Source organism: Cryptomeria japonica, chromosome 3 (assembly GCF_030272615.1).
Source record: "Cryptomeria japonica chromosome 3, Sugi_1.0, whole genome shotgun sequence".
Classification (NCBI taxonomy): domain Eukaryota; kingdom Viridiplantae; phylum Streptophyta; class Pinopsida; order Cupressales; family Cupressaceae; genus Cryptomeria; species Cryptomeria japonica.
Window position 1 is genome coordinate 297,659,706 of NC_081407.1, and position 11,330 is coordinate 297,671,035.

An 11,330-nucleotide genomic window follows, 5' to 3' on the forward strand; every position below is an offset into this window, starting at 1 on the left:
GCTTGGTTCTAGAATGTAAAACTAGATTCTTTGATATATTGATAGCACTTGTGTTATCACAGAATATACTTACTAGTTTAGATACAGGGATCTTGAAGCCTTCCAGTACATGCTTCATCCAGATTGTCTAAGTGCAGTTCATGAAAGCTGCAACATACTCTGCTTCCGCTATAGACTGAGAGATACAACTCTGCTTTTTACTCATCCATGAGACTAGTCTACCACCGAGAAAGAATGCACCACCGGTTGTGCTCTTCTGGTCATCCACATTACTGGCCCAATCAGCATCTATGAGTACTTTCTGATTGAAATTATTGCTGTATGGGTACCACAATCCATAGTCAACTATTCCCTTCAAATACCTAAGAATCCACTTGACTGCACTCAAGTGAGATTCTCTTGGACTCTTCTGGAACCTTGCAGTGATGCCAACTGCATGTGCAATATCTGGTCTGCTATGCACTACATAATGCAACTTGCCAATCATTGATTGGTATTCCTTCTCATCAACTAGTGTGGAATCATCCTCCTTTGTCAATTTGCAACCAGTCACCATCAGTGTACCAACTAGTTTGCTATCTTCCAATGCAAAAGTCTTCAACACCTCTGTGACATATTTGGACTGAGTGATGAAGATTCCATCTTCCATCTGTTGGATCTGTAGTCTAATGAAGAACTTAATCTCCCCTATGAGTGACATCTCAAACTCTTTCTTCATCTCATCAGTGAACTCATGACTCATCTTGTCATCTCCACCAAAGATGATGTCATCAACAAAAACTTCACAGATCAGAATCTGATCTCCTTCAGACTTCAAGTAGATATTGCTATCTTCACTTGTTCTCTCAAATCCAATCTTCACAAGATGGGAATGTAGGTGCTCATACCATGCCCTAGGTGCTTGCTTTAGACCATATAATGCTTTATGTAGCCTACATACCATGTCAATATCTTCAGATAGGGCAAACCCATCTGGTTGCTCAATATACACCTCCTCTTTAAGTACACCATTTAGGAATGCAGATTTTACATCCATTTGATATACCTTGAATCTCTTAAAAGTTGCATATGCAAGAAGCATATGAACTCCTTCCACTCTGGCTATAGGAGCAAAGGTTTCCCCATGGTCTTCACCTTCTTCTTAAGCATATCCTTTGCATACCAGTCTAGCTTTATTCCTAATCACTGTGCCATCCTCATTCAACTTATTTCTGAACACCCATTTGGTGCCAATGACATTTTTATGCTCTGGTCTAGGTACCAAGGACCATGTACCATTTTTCTCTATCTGGTCAAGTTCTTCTTCCATTGCCTTGATCTAGTCTTCATCTTTATGAGCCTCTTTGAATGACTAAGGCTCAAATTCAGAGATCATACATGAGTTTTCTCTAATCTTTCTTCTGGTAAGGATTCCTGCATCCTTATCACCTATGATCTGCTTGGGATCATGGTTCAACTTGACATACTGAGGAATGGTCTTAACTGGTTCTTCTTGCTTTTCTTCTTCATCCTCATCTTCATCAGTATCAGCATTCACCGGTTCAGTAACACTATTACTGGTACTCGGTTGACTGACAATCGGTTCCCAGAAGGTTGCAACCGGTTCATTTACAGCTTGCTCACTGCCAGTTTCCTCAGTCTTCTCAGAGGATTCATCAACTCTTACATTGATGCTTTCCATAATTCTCTGAGTCCTATTGTTGTAGCACTTGAAAGCTTTACTCTTGGTAGAATATACTAGAAATATTCCCTCATCATGTTTAGCTTCAAATTTGCCCTGATGTTCACTCCTCTTGATGTAACATTTGCTATTAAATACCTTAAATTAGTTAACCACAGGTGTCTTACCAGTCCAATACTCATAAGGAGTTTTGTCCTTACCCTTTTTGATGAGTACCTAGTTCATAGTGTAGACTGTAGTGCTCACCGCTTCTCTCCAAAAGGTGTGAGCAACCTTTCCTTGGATCAACATGGTTCTAGCTGCTTCAACCATAGTCTGGTTATTCCTCTCTGCTAGGCCATTCTGTTGTGGAGTTCGAGGGGTAGACAACTATCTCTTGATGCCAAATTCTTCACAATACTTGTTGAATTCACTGGAAGTGAATTCCCCTTGTTGATTAGTTCTGAGACATTTGATCCTTTTGCTGCTTTCCTTCTGCACTAATGCTCTGAAAGCTTTGAATTTCCCAAAAGCTTCAAACTTGTCTTTCAAGAATGTGACCCACATCATTCTTGAGCAGTCATCAGTGAGAATCATGAAGTACCTATCACCCTGGACACTTCTAGTTTTTATAGGACCACATAAATCAGTATGCACAAGATCAAGGAAGTTGTCAGCAGTGAAAGATTTACCTTTAAAGGTTGAGGAAGACATTTTCCCCAATTGACATTCTCTACACAAGGTATTATCTAGTTTTCTCAGCACCGACAACCCTCTAACTACCTTGATCTTACTAGCCTTCACAATGTTATCAAAGTTCACATGGCAGAATCTCCTATGCCATATCTAGCTATCATCAAGCTTAGCCATAAGACATGTACTTATATTTGCATTCAGATGAAATAGGTTACCTTTAGTCTGCATGCCAATGGCTACCAATTTACCATCTTTACCTTTGATTCTGCAAACTCCATTCTTGAATTGCAGAGTGAGACCACTGTCATTTAGTTGGGCAACACTTAGAAGGTTGTCTCTGAGACCATCAAACCAGTACACATTGTCAGCACTACTCTTTCCATTCAAAGAGATGGACCCTCTGCCTTTGACCATGCATGGTGCATCATTGCCAAAGCGAACCACACCACTATCATACTCCTCTAAGGATAGAAACTTGCTCTGGTCACCAGTCATATGGTGAGAACAACCATTGTCAATGATCCACTCATTGGAATCATCAAACTGGGAGACAAGAGCCTTCTTATCTGCCACATCTTCCTTTACAGAAACAAACACAATGTCTTCATTCTCTTCATCTTCTGATTCCTCATCTGTGACACCTTCATCAACTGCCACAAAACAATTTCTCTAGTTTCCTCCTTTGAATTTCTTAAACCTTTCCGGTTTATCCTTGTTGTCACTATTAGGATAGTTCATAGCAATATGTCCTATCCGGTTACAGGAGAAACATTTCAAAGGTATCTTACCTTTGTATTTACCAGTTCCTTTTGAGAATTTTCTGGTAAGAAGTGCTTCAAATTCCATCAGGAACTCTTCATCCTTCATTTCTCTATTCTGATTAGGGTCCCCACTAGTGCTAGCCTCTTTTCCTTTTCTGGAAGGTATAGCAGAGGCTCTAAAAGCTGATTTTGTCTTTTGAACACTACCTTCAAAACTATTCAGCTCATAGGCTGTCAACTTGGCTATGATGGAGTCCAAGGATGCCTTAGACTTGTCTATTGATCTCAGCTCCTTAATAGCAGCAACCCTTATTGCATAGACTGGCAATAGGGATCTTAGGACTTTGCTTACCACAGTGGAATCTTCTATTTTGCCACCTGCATTCTTTATTTCTCTAACAACTATTTTGATTCTTATTCCATACCGTTGAATGGTCTCTCCTTCAACCATCGGCATGTCTTCAAATTTCCCTCTCAGGCTTTCTTCCTTAGCTTGTTTTACATGCTCATCACCACCATAGATATTTTCAAGAGCATCCCATACCTCCTTGGGATTTGCCTTGTCCTGGACATTAATAAACTCAATGTCGGATAGGCTACTGATGAGGGCTTCCATGACTTGCCTATTTTCTTGTATCTCTCTCTTTTGGTCATCAGTGAGAGTACCGCTAGGAACAACATATACATTTTCAACATAACTCTAGTGTTGAACACCCATGCTTTTGATGAATATCTTCATCCTGTCTTTCCATATACCAAAATTTTCCTTGTTAAACTTTGGACCTTCCCTCTTCATCATTTGACTATGATCTTTTCCTCAAGCGGTTAGGCTTACAAAATAGAGGACCTAGAGGTGCTCTGATACCAATTGATAAGTCAATGACGAACCACTAGTACCAAACTGGTACTGAGAGGGGGGGGTGAATCAGTACAAACACAAATACAGTCCAAAACTGGTTTGATAGCAAATACTCCAAATGACTGACAAATAGGGATACTGGTTAATCAGAGTGGAACTGGTAACATCTAGTACAGCTCAATCAGTCATGAACCGATCACTCAATAAGCTTTCCTCTTAGCTCAATACTACAGTATCATTATATTCTCATGCATAAATAGGAAAACTTATTTGTTAGACCTTCACAACAGTGAGTTCAATATGTTTTATAGATAGGCATAAAACATAAAACCTTCATGTGCTTAACAGATAAAATAAAGCATCACAAGACAAAAGCATTTCACATGACAAACATATTTTTCACATGGAAACCCAACTAGGAAAAACCACGGTGGGAATGAGTACCCACAAGCTGCTTTTTGAACTCTTTATAAGTCCTCTCTATTAGGAGCCTTGTCTGGTTTAGGACATTACAATAGGTTCTGGTAGGAACCGATCCTATTAGGGATCACCTGGTTAAGGGGTACCCAATTAAGGGTTAAACCCGGTAGGGTCACCTTGTTAGAGGATTTCAAGAACTCAATAGCTGAAAGGATCTCCTAAGCTTCTCTAGCTTCTCAGAACTCATTAGCCTTGAGTTACCCGGTTAAGGGATTTGAAACAAGCTAGTTAAGACCACTCGATTTAAGGGATTTTGAATCAAGCCAGTTAAGGCTACCCTGTTAAGGGATTTTACAACTATTGAAGTGGTTAGAGATCAACAGGAATTACAATGATCTGTTAATAGCACTCAATGCTAATGCAGATCCATTTTGGCTCCTCTTCACTTTCTGCACATTCACTTTGTAGATATCTCTTCTCTCCTTTGGTCTGGCAAGAATCACGTATCACTTCCCTTGGATACACACTCACAACTTTTGCCAACAACCTCAGAAAGAAACCCAACATCGACCTTATAGGAAACATACAGGTCGGTAGCAAAAACCCTAAACCCTAAACCTGTTAGGTTAAGCAATTCAAATGGTTCGATCCTGACCGTTGAATCATACTGCATTAAATGCAACAATCTTGAATCAATCTCAAGACATTCTCCATCATCCATTATCCACTGTTTTCATGGCGACTGATAACCCATCATGCATTATCACCATTTGACAGACTTCGCACATTCCCGAGGTAGATAGGAATAGTCATCTTCATGCAAGATCCTTCATGCACATAGAGCTTATGTGGAAACATGATCTGTCCTCCATCATACTGCTAACTCATCACACAAAGATCACTGATTGAGTCACACAGACTTGAGGTACTCCAATCGAAAACCCCGAAGTGGAAGCTACCTACCAACCAGTAGTCATACAATGCTTCCATGTGCCAGTTTCCATAACTACATGCCGGTTCACCTTGAACAAATATGCCACTTCACTTTGGCATGTAAACCGGTTCATACATATGTCGGTTCCTCTCTCTTCACCTATCACATGTGCCAGTTTATACCATGTCTCATATTGACATCAATGACAACATACAATATCATTATGTCTTCATGTCGGTTCACATAATGCCAATAATAGTCTGTTATAATCGAGAATTTTTTTTTTTCTATTATATATTGTTTTTCCTAGTATATATTTACGTTTAGAATAATAGAAAAATATAATGTATTAGAAATAAATAAATTATTTCTAATATAAATTTTTACTATAAAAAGGTAAAAACCTCTACATAATTGAAAAACTTTTTGTGTTATTTTGATCCCCAAAAAAACAATTCTTAAGGGATCAAGACTTGATTTTGGGAATCTTAAAACAGAATGAATTATTCCGATCTATCAATCACTATACATGTATATTTCAATTGTCTCGCTTAGAATATTTTTTAAAAGAGCTCATGGAGCCATGCTATCAAACATTCCAAAATCAAATAAAGAATCAGATATTTGATCTTCATCATCTACTATCTAGTTTAATGCCTATTCAATAACTCTTTTACCTACAAATATAATGTATGCATTAGGCTCAACAATCATGACATTAGCCAACATAACAAAACTAGCAGTGACTCCACTAGTTGTCGGAGATGTAAGAACTGAAATATATAGTAAAATTTTCTCCTTTTGATATTTATGCAACACAACAACTATTTTATTCATTTGCATTAAGCTAAAACTTCCTTCTTGCATGTGTGCTCTACTACCAAGCCCACCAGAAGCACATACAAGAATTAATGGAAGAAAATTCTCAGTAGCAAACTGTATTAAAAGAGTTATTTTTTCACCCACTACCGAGCCCATACTACCTTTCATGAACTAAAAATCCATAACTCTGAGTGCAACAGGAATACCATTTATTTCACCTACACCTATTTGAATAGCATTGGGTAAACCTATTTCTTTTTTATAGGAAGTGTTATAATCTTGATAAGATTGTTCTTCTATTTCTATAAATTATTCCTTTCCTAGATTAAATGTATGCTTAATTAGTTCTATGTTAACATTCACATATACTTTTTCTTCTTTAGTTAAAGAGTCATAAGTTAAAGGATATTCTTCTTCAATATCCTCCTCATCAATATCTTCAATATCTTCAGTTTTTTTAGTATCTCTTCCTTTTTGCTTAGGAAATTTATTTTTGCAATATAGTGTTAATGTAGAAAACTATTTCATTATCTCTAATAAACATAAATAAATTCCCTTAGTATTTCAGTATACGACAAAAAACAATTGTCATAATCTTTTTCATTTTTCTTGTGATGGAACAAGAGATTTATTTCATGAAATAACTTGACACTATTTTTACTATAGTGTACATCATCCTACATGATATGATCTATCATATTATAAAATTCATAGTGATTTTGTTATTTAACATATTCTATTAGAATATTAGAACCAAACCAAGGAAATTCCTCTTCTTCCAGTAAACCACAATAATGATTTCTAAACCAATATTTAAAAATGTTTCAGGACCAGATATCTTTCCATCAAACAAATCACCATATGTGTTAGCAACCATAAAAAGTAATTTGTCTCTAGGTCAGTTCCTGGATAAAAAGGAAATATTTTTTTATTTTCCTTGTTTTTCTTTTATCTTCTAGAAAATAAAGTTCTTTTTTCACTAAGCATTTGGCCACTACCTTCAAGAACTTATCTTGTGATAGTAATTGTTCTTTTATGTCGGCTAATTGTGTATTTAATTTAAATAATAATTCTAAAATGAGGAATTTTTGAAGTTTAAGCGCCATTCTCTGAAATTTTATAGAAATGATTTCAAACTCGTCATCCCTCCTATCTTCTGAAGTTTGATCAAGCAAGCTATAAATTTGCTCATTTTCAAATGCTTTATTTAAAAGAACAAACCTATATAATTCATTTTTTATTTTTTGACGTATTTCAAAAAGTACAAATTGAATTGTTTTCAACCCTGTATCAATAATATCTTGTAGTATCTTAATAGTTTCTTTTGAATCTAAATTCAAATATTTTATGAATGTTGATCCTAGTACAACCTTAAGGATATTAACAAGAGTATTGTTGTATGGTACTAATATTCTCAACGCTTTATTGTAATATTTATTTTTAAAAAAATATTTGTAAAAATATTTGTCATAAATTACTTTGTACAATAAAATTGAGACCTTTCGAACTATTTTTATGTCAAATGTCATATGTTTTTTCTGTAAAACATCTATACTAGATAAATTCGTGTTCATAGAACGCCAAATGCCATTATCAATTAATAGTTCAATTTTCTCTGAACTAGTCATTTGCATAGTTTCTCCACATTTTGCACAAACACCTTTTTGTTATACTAAAGATTTCTTATATATAAGGGTCTCACAATTCTCACACAGAAACCACAAATGCTTAAAATGTTCCGAATTGTATCCATTTTCTACGGGGGTTGTTTTGATATATTCAGAATCCTTTTTTTTCATTTTCCTCACACATTTTCCTATATTTTTTTTTACATATTGTTAGTGTACAAATTTTAATAGATAAAATACAAATTTTGCTTCCTTTTTATTCCATTTATTTTCTTTTTCAAAAAAAAAAACAAATTTATCCATCTGACTAACTCGACTTAATCGAGAATTAATTCGATCTTATCGTCATAATGAAATTATTTGTTCAAATAGCATACTATTATATATAATGTAATTCATATAAATTTGATTCCTTGAATCAAATTCTACTTCTAATCAAAAAAGAGAAAAGGAAGTCTCCGTCAGGTTCTTTCTGATATCTGCAATGAATTTAGGAAAAGTCATGAAAAATAATGAACAATTGACTTAATAGAATATCTAATTTTACAGAATATGCTATTGTAGTTTTTTTTACTAAAGCTCCAGACAAATCCGATTAAAAGTGAGCATTTATATAGATTAGATGAGATTTGACTGGGGTTTAATTTGTTAAAGATAACAAATTTTGAACCTCCTTTGAGCGCATGGCTAGAAGAGATTGAAGGCCCTTGTTCCCTAGGCATAGATCTAGTGATCCACCGACCCCATCAAATAATCCAAAAAATATGTTTCTATATTAGTAGGTAAGAGGTAAATTTATTTCCTCTAGCCAAATTATCTATTGCCATCCATTTGGTATAAGGCTCAATCTTAAAAGAAAAGATTGGGCTGAGTTCGATTTGATTGAGGGACCAAACAAACGAAAGTCACTCGATTACAAGAGATCAATCATATCAAATTCAAATTTGATTTATTTCCATACTTCACAAGCGACTGCTAGTTCAGGGCTCCGTTTAGTAGCTCTGTAGATCACTTCATTACCTTCACGCACAAGATCACATCCTTTATTATGAGCTTGTATACAAGCATCTAAAGCGTCCCGATTAGCCACTACACTAGGTGCATTTCCCCAAGGGTGCCCCAAAGTCCCTCCACAAAACTATAATACAGAATCATCCCTAAAGATCTTGGTCAGAGAAGGCATATGCCAAACGTGAATACCTCCTGAAGCTATAAGAAGAGCACTTGGCATAGACCCAATCTTGAGTGAAATAAATACCATGACTTCAGTCTCTTTCAATAAAAGCATTACGTAATAGATCAAAAAAACCCAAAGTCACTTCTCGTTCTCCTTCAAGTTTACCTACTACAGTACCAGTGTGAATATGATGTCAACCAGACATACGCAGTTCTTTAGCTAGTACATGAAAGTGCATACCATGATTTGTTTGTCTATCAATAACTGCATGCATTGCGCGGTAAATGTGAAGAAGTAGGCCGTTATCTCGGCAATAATGAGCCAACAAAATATTCATTGTAAAACCTCCAGTGAGATAGTAATGAATGACTATAGGAACTTCCAATTCTCTGGTGAATACTGTTCTTTTCATCATTTCTTTGCATGTACCTGCAGTATCATTCGAGTAATGTCCCTTAATCTCACACGTCTCAGCCTGAGCTTTATAAATTGCTTCTGCACAAAAATAGAAATGATATCTCCAGTGCATAAAAGGTTAGGAATTCACATTTACATCATCCTTGGTAAAATCAAGTCCACCACAAAGACATTCATAAACCGCTCTACCATAATTCTTGGCAGGTAGACCCAATTTTGGTTTTATAGTACATCCCAACAAAGGATGATCATATTTGTTTAATCTATCTCTTTCTACTTAAATACCATGTGGTGGGCCTTGGATTTTTTTTGAATAAACAAGAGGAATTCATAAATCTACTAGACATAGAGCCCGTAAGGCTTTGAATCCAAATGAATTACCTACAATAGAAGTGAATAGGTTAGTAACAAAACCTTCTTCAAAAAGATCTAAAGGGTGAGCTACATAGGCAATAAATTGATTTTCCTCTCGAGGAATGGGTTCAATACCATAGTATCGCCCCTTGTAATGATCAAGAGTGGTAAGTCCATCGGTCCAAACAGTCATCCACATACAAGTGGAGGATTCAACGGCTACTACTGCTCTCACTTCTTCAGGGGGTATTCCAAGTTGAGGAGGCATCACATGGTATTCAAGCATTTAGTAAACAAAATAAAAGGATATTGATAAACATCTTTCTATAGGAAATATATTGTATAGATGATAGATAATTCATAAATCAACTTTGTTGAAAAAGAAGGGAGCTATAAGTTAGACAGTGTGAATTGTATCATGATAATGAAAAAGAAACTAATATGGTTATAATCCATGTGCCTAAAAAAGATTTAAAAAACAAACAAACAAGTAATATGGGTTTAAAATTTGTGGTGAAAGTACCATATCAAGGGCCTGAAGAGGAGGAAGAAAACTGGGTCGAATTAAATTATATCATCGATTATTTTTTGGCAGATATATTTTCTTAGCTGGACCACTCAAAAAACAACCGGCCAATCAAATCATGAAAAGTATGCTTTATTTAAATCAAGAAGAAACATGTCAAATTGTTTAGTTCGACACCCATGTCAAGTAGACCTTTTTTTTGTTAGAACTATTCATCCCTAAATCATAGGGAGGACTTATTTAATAGCTTGAGAAATATAAGCTTTACAATAGACATATTGTTACTATTTAACAATAGTCAATATCAATGGAAAAAAGATTTATTTCTTTAATAGAGTTTTTTAAGTCTAGAAATATTCTATTCCTCTTTCCAATTTGTTTATTTATTTAAATAGGGAGTATTTTATGTTTTGTTATCGCGAACCTCAGCATCTTTTTTGTATAGTTTCGATACCAGATCAAAGTAATAATTATAATATTAAAATAAGGGGGATTTAAAAAATGGTAACTTTTATGTTGCCTTGGATACAAAGGAGTATTCCGATTGTGCTTTTCGGGGTGTATTATGGATTTTTATCAACATTGCAAATCGGTCCATCTTAGATGTATTATCTCAGATCCTTATTGATTAAGGATAAGATATTAGATAGAAATGGTGATAAAAGCATTCCTATGCAAAAATTGATTCTTAGTGGTTCGTTTCTTGGGCAAGTTGTAATTTTTTCATCCATTTATCTATGCCCTATCTATAGTGTCATTTTGAAACCTCATGCGATGACCCTAATGTTTGTGCCAGTCTTTTTATTTCTTTTTATCAAGATTGTTTTCTCCAATGTTTTATTCCCTTGGTTGAATCATTTGGTGATCAAGTTTTTCCTTGGAGTCGGTCTACAATTGCTAAATCCTGCCCTTTTTGGTAAATCCATCTATCTGGGGCTCATTAACATCATATTATTTAGGTACAGTGGGATACTTTTATTTTTGATGAGCACCACAGCCGGATGGCTCACAAGAAAATTTAATTCATCAAAATCACGAACCTCTTTTGTTTATGTGTCGAAGGCGATTAGCCTTTA

At 35.3% G+C, this 11,330-nt stretch overlaps 1 pseudogene; it reads right to left on the minus strand.

Annotated features, from left to right (window-relative positions):
- Positions 1–8,693: 8,693 nt before the first annotated feature.
- LOC131855858 (ribulose bisphosphate carboxylase large chain-like) lies at positions 8,694–10,014 on the minus strand (annotated as a pseudogene).
- Between the last annotated feature and the right edge of the window lie 1,316 nt (positions 10,015–11,330).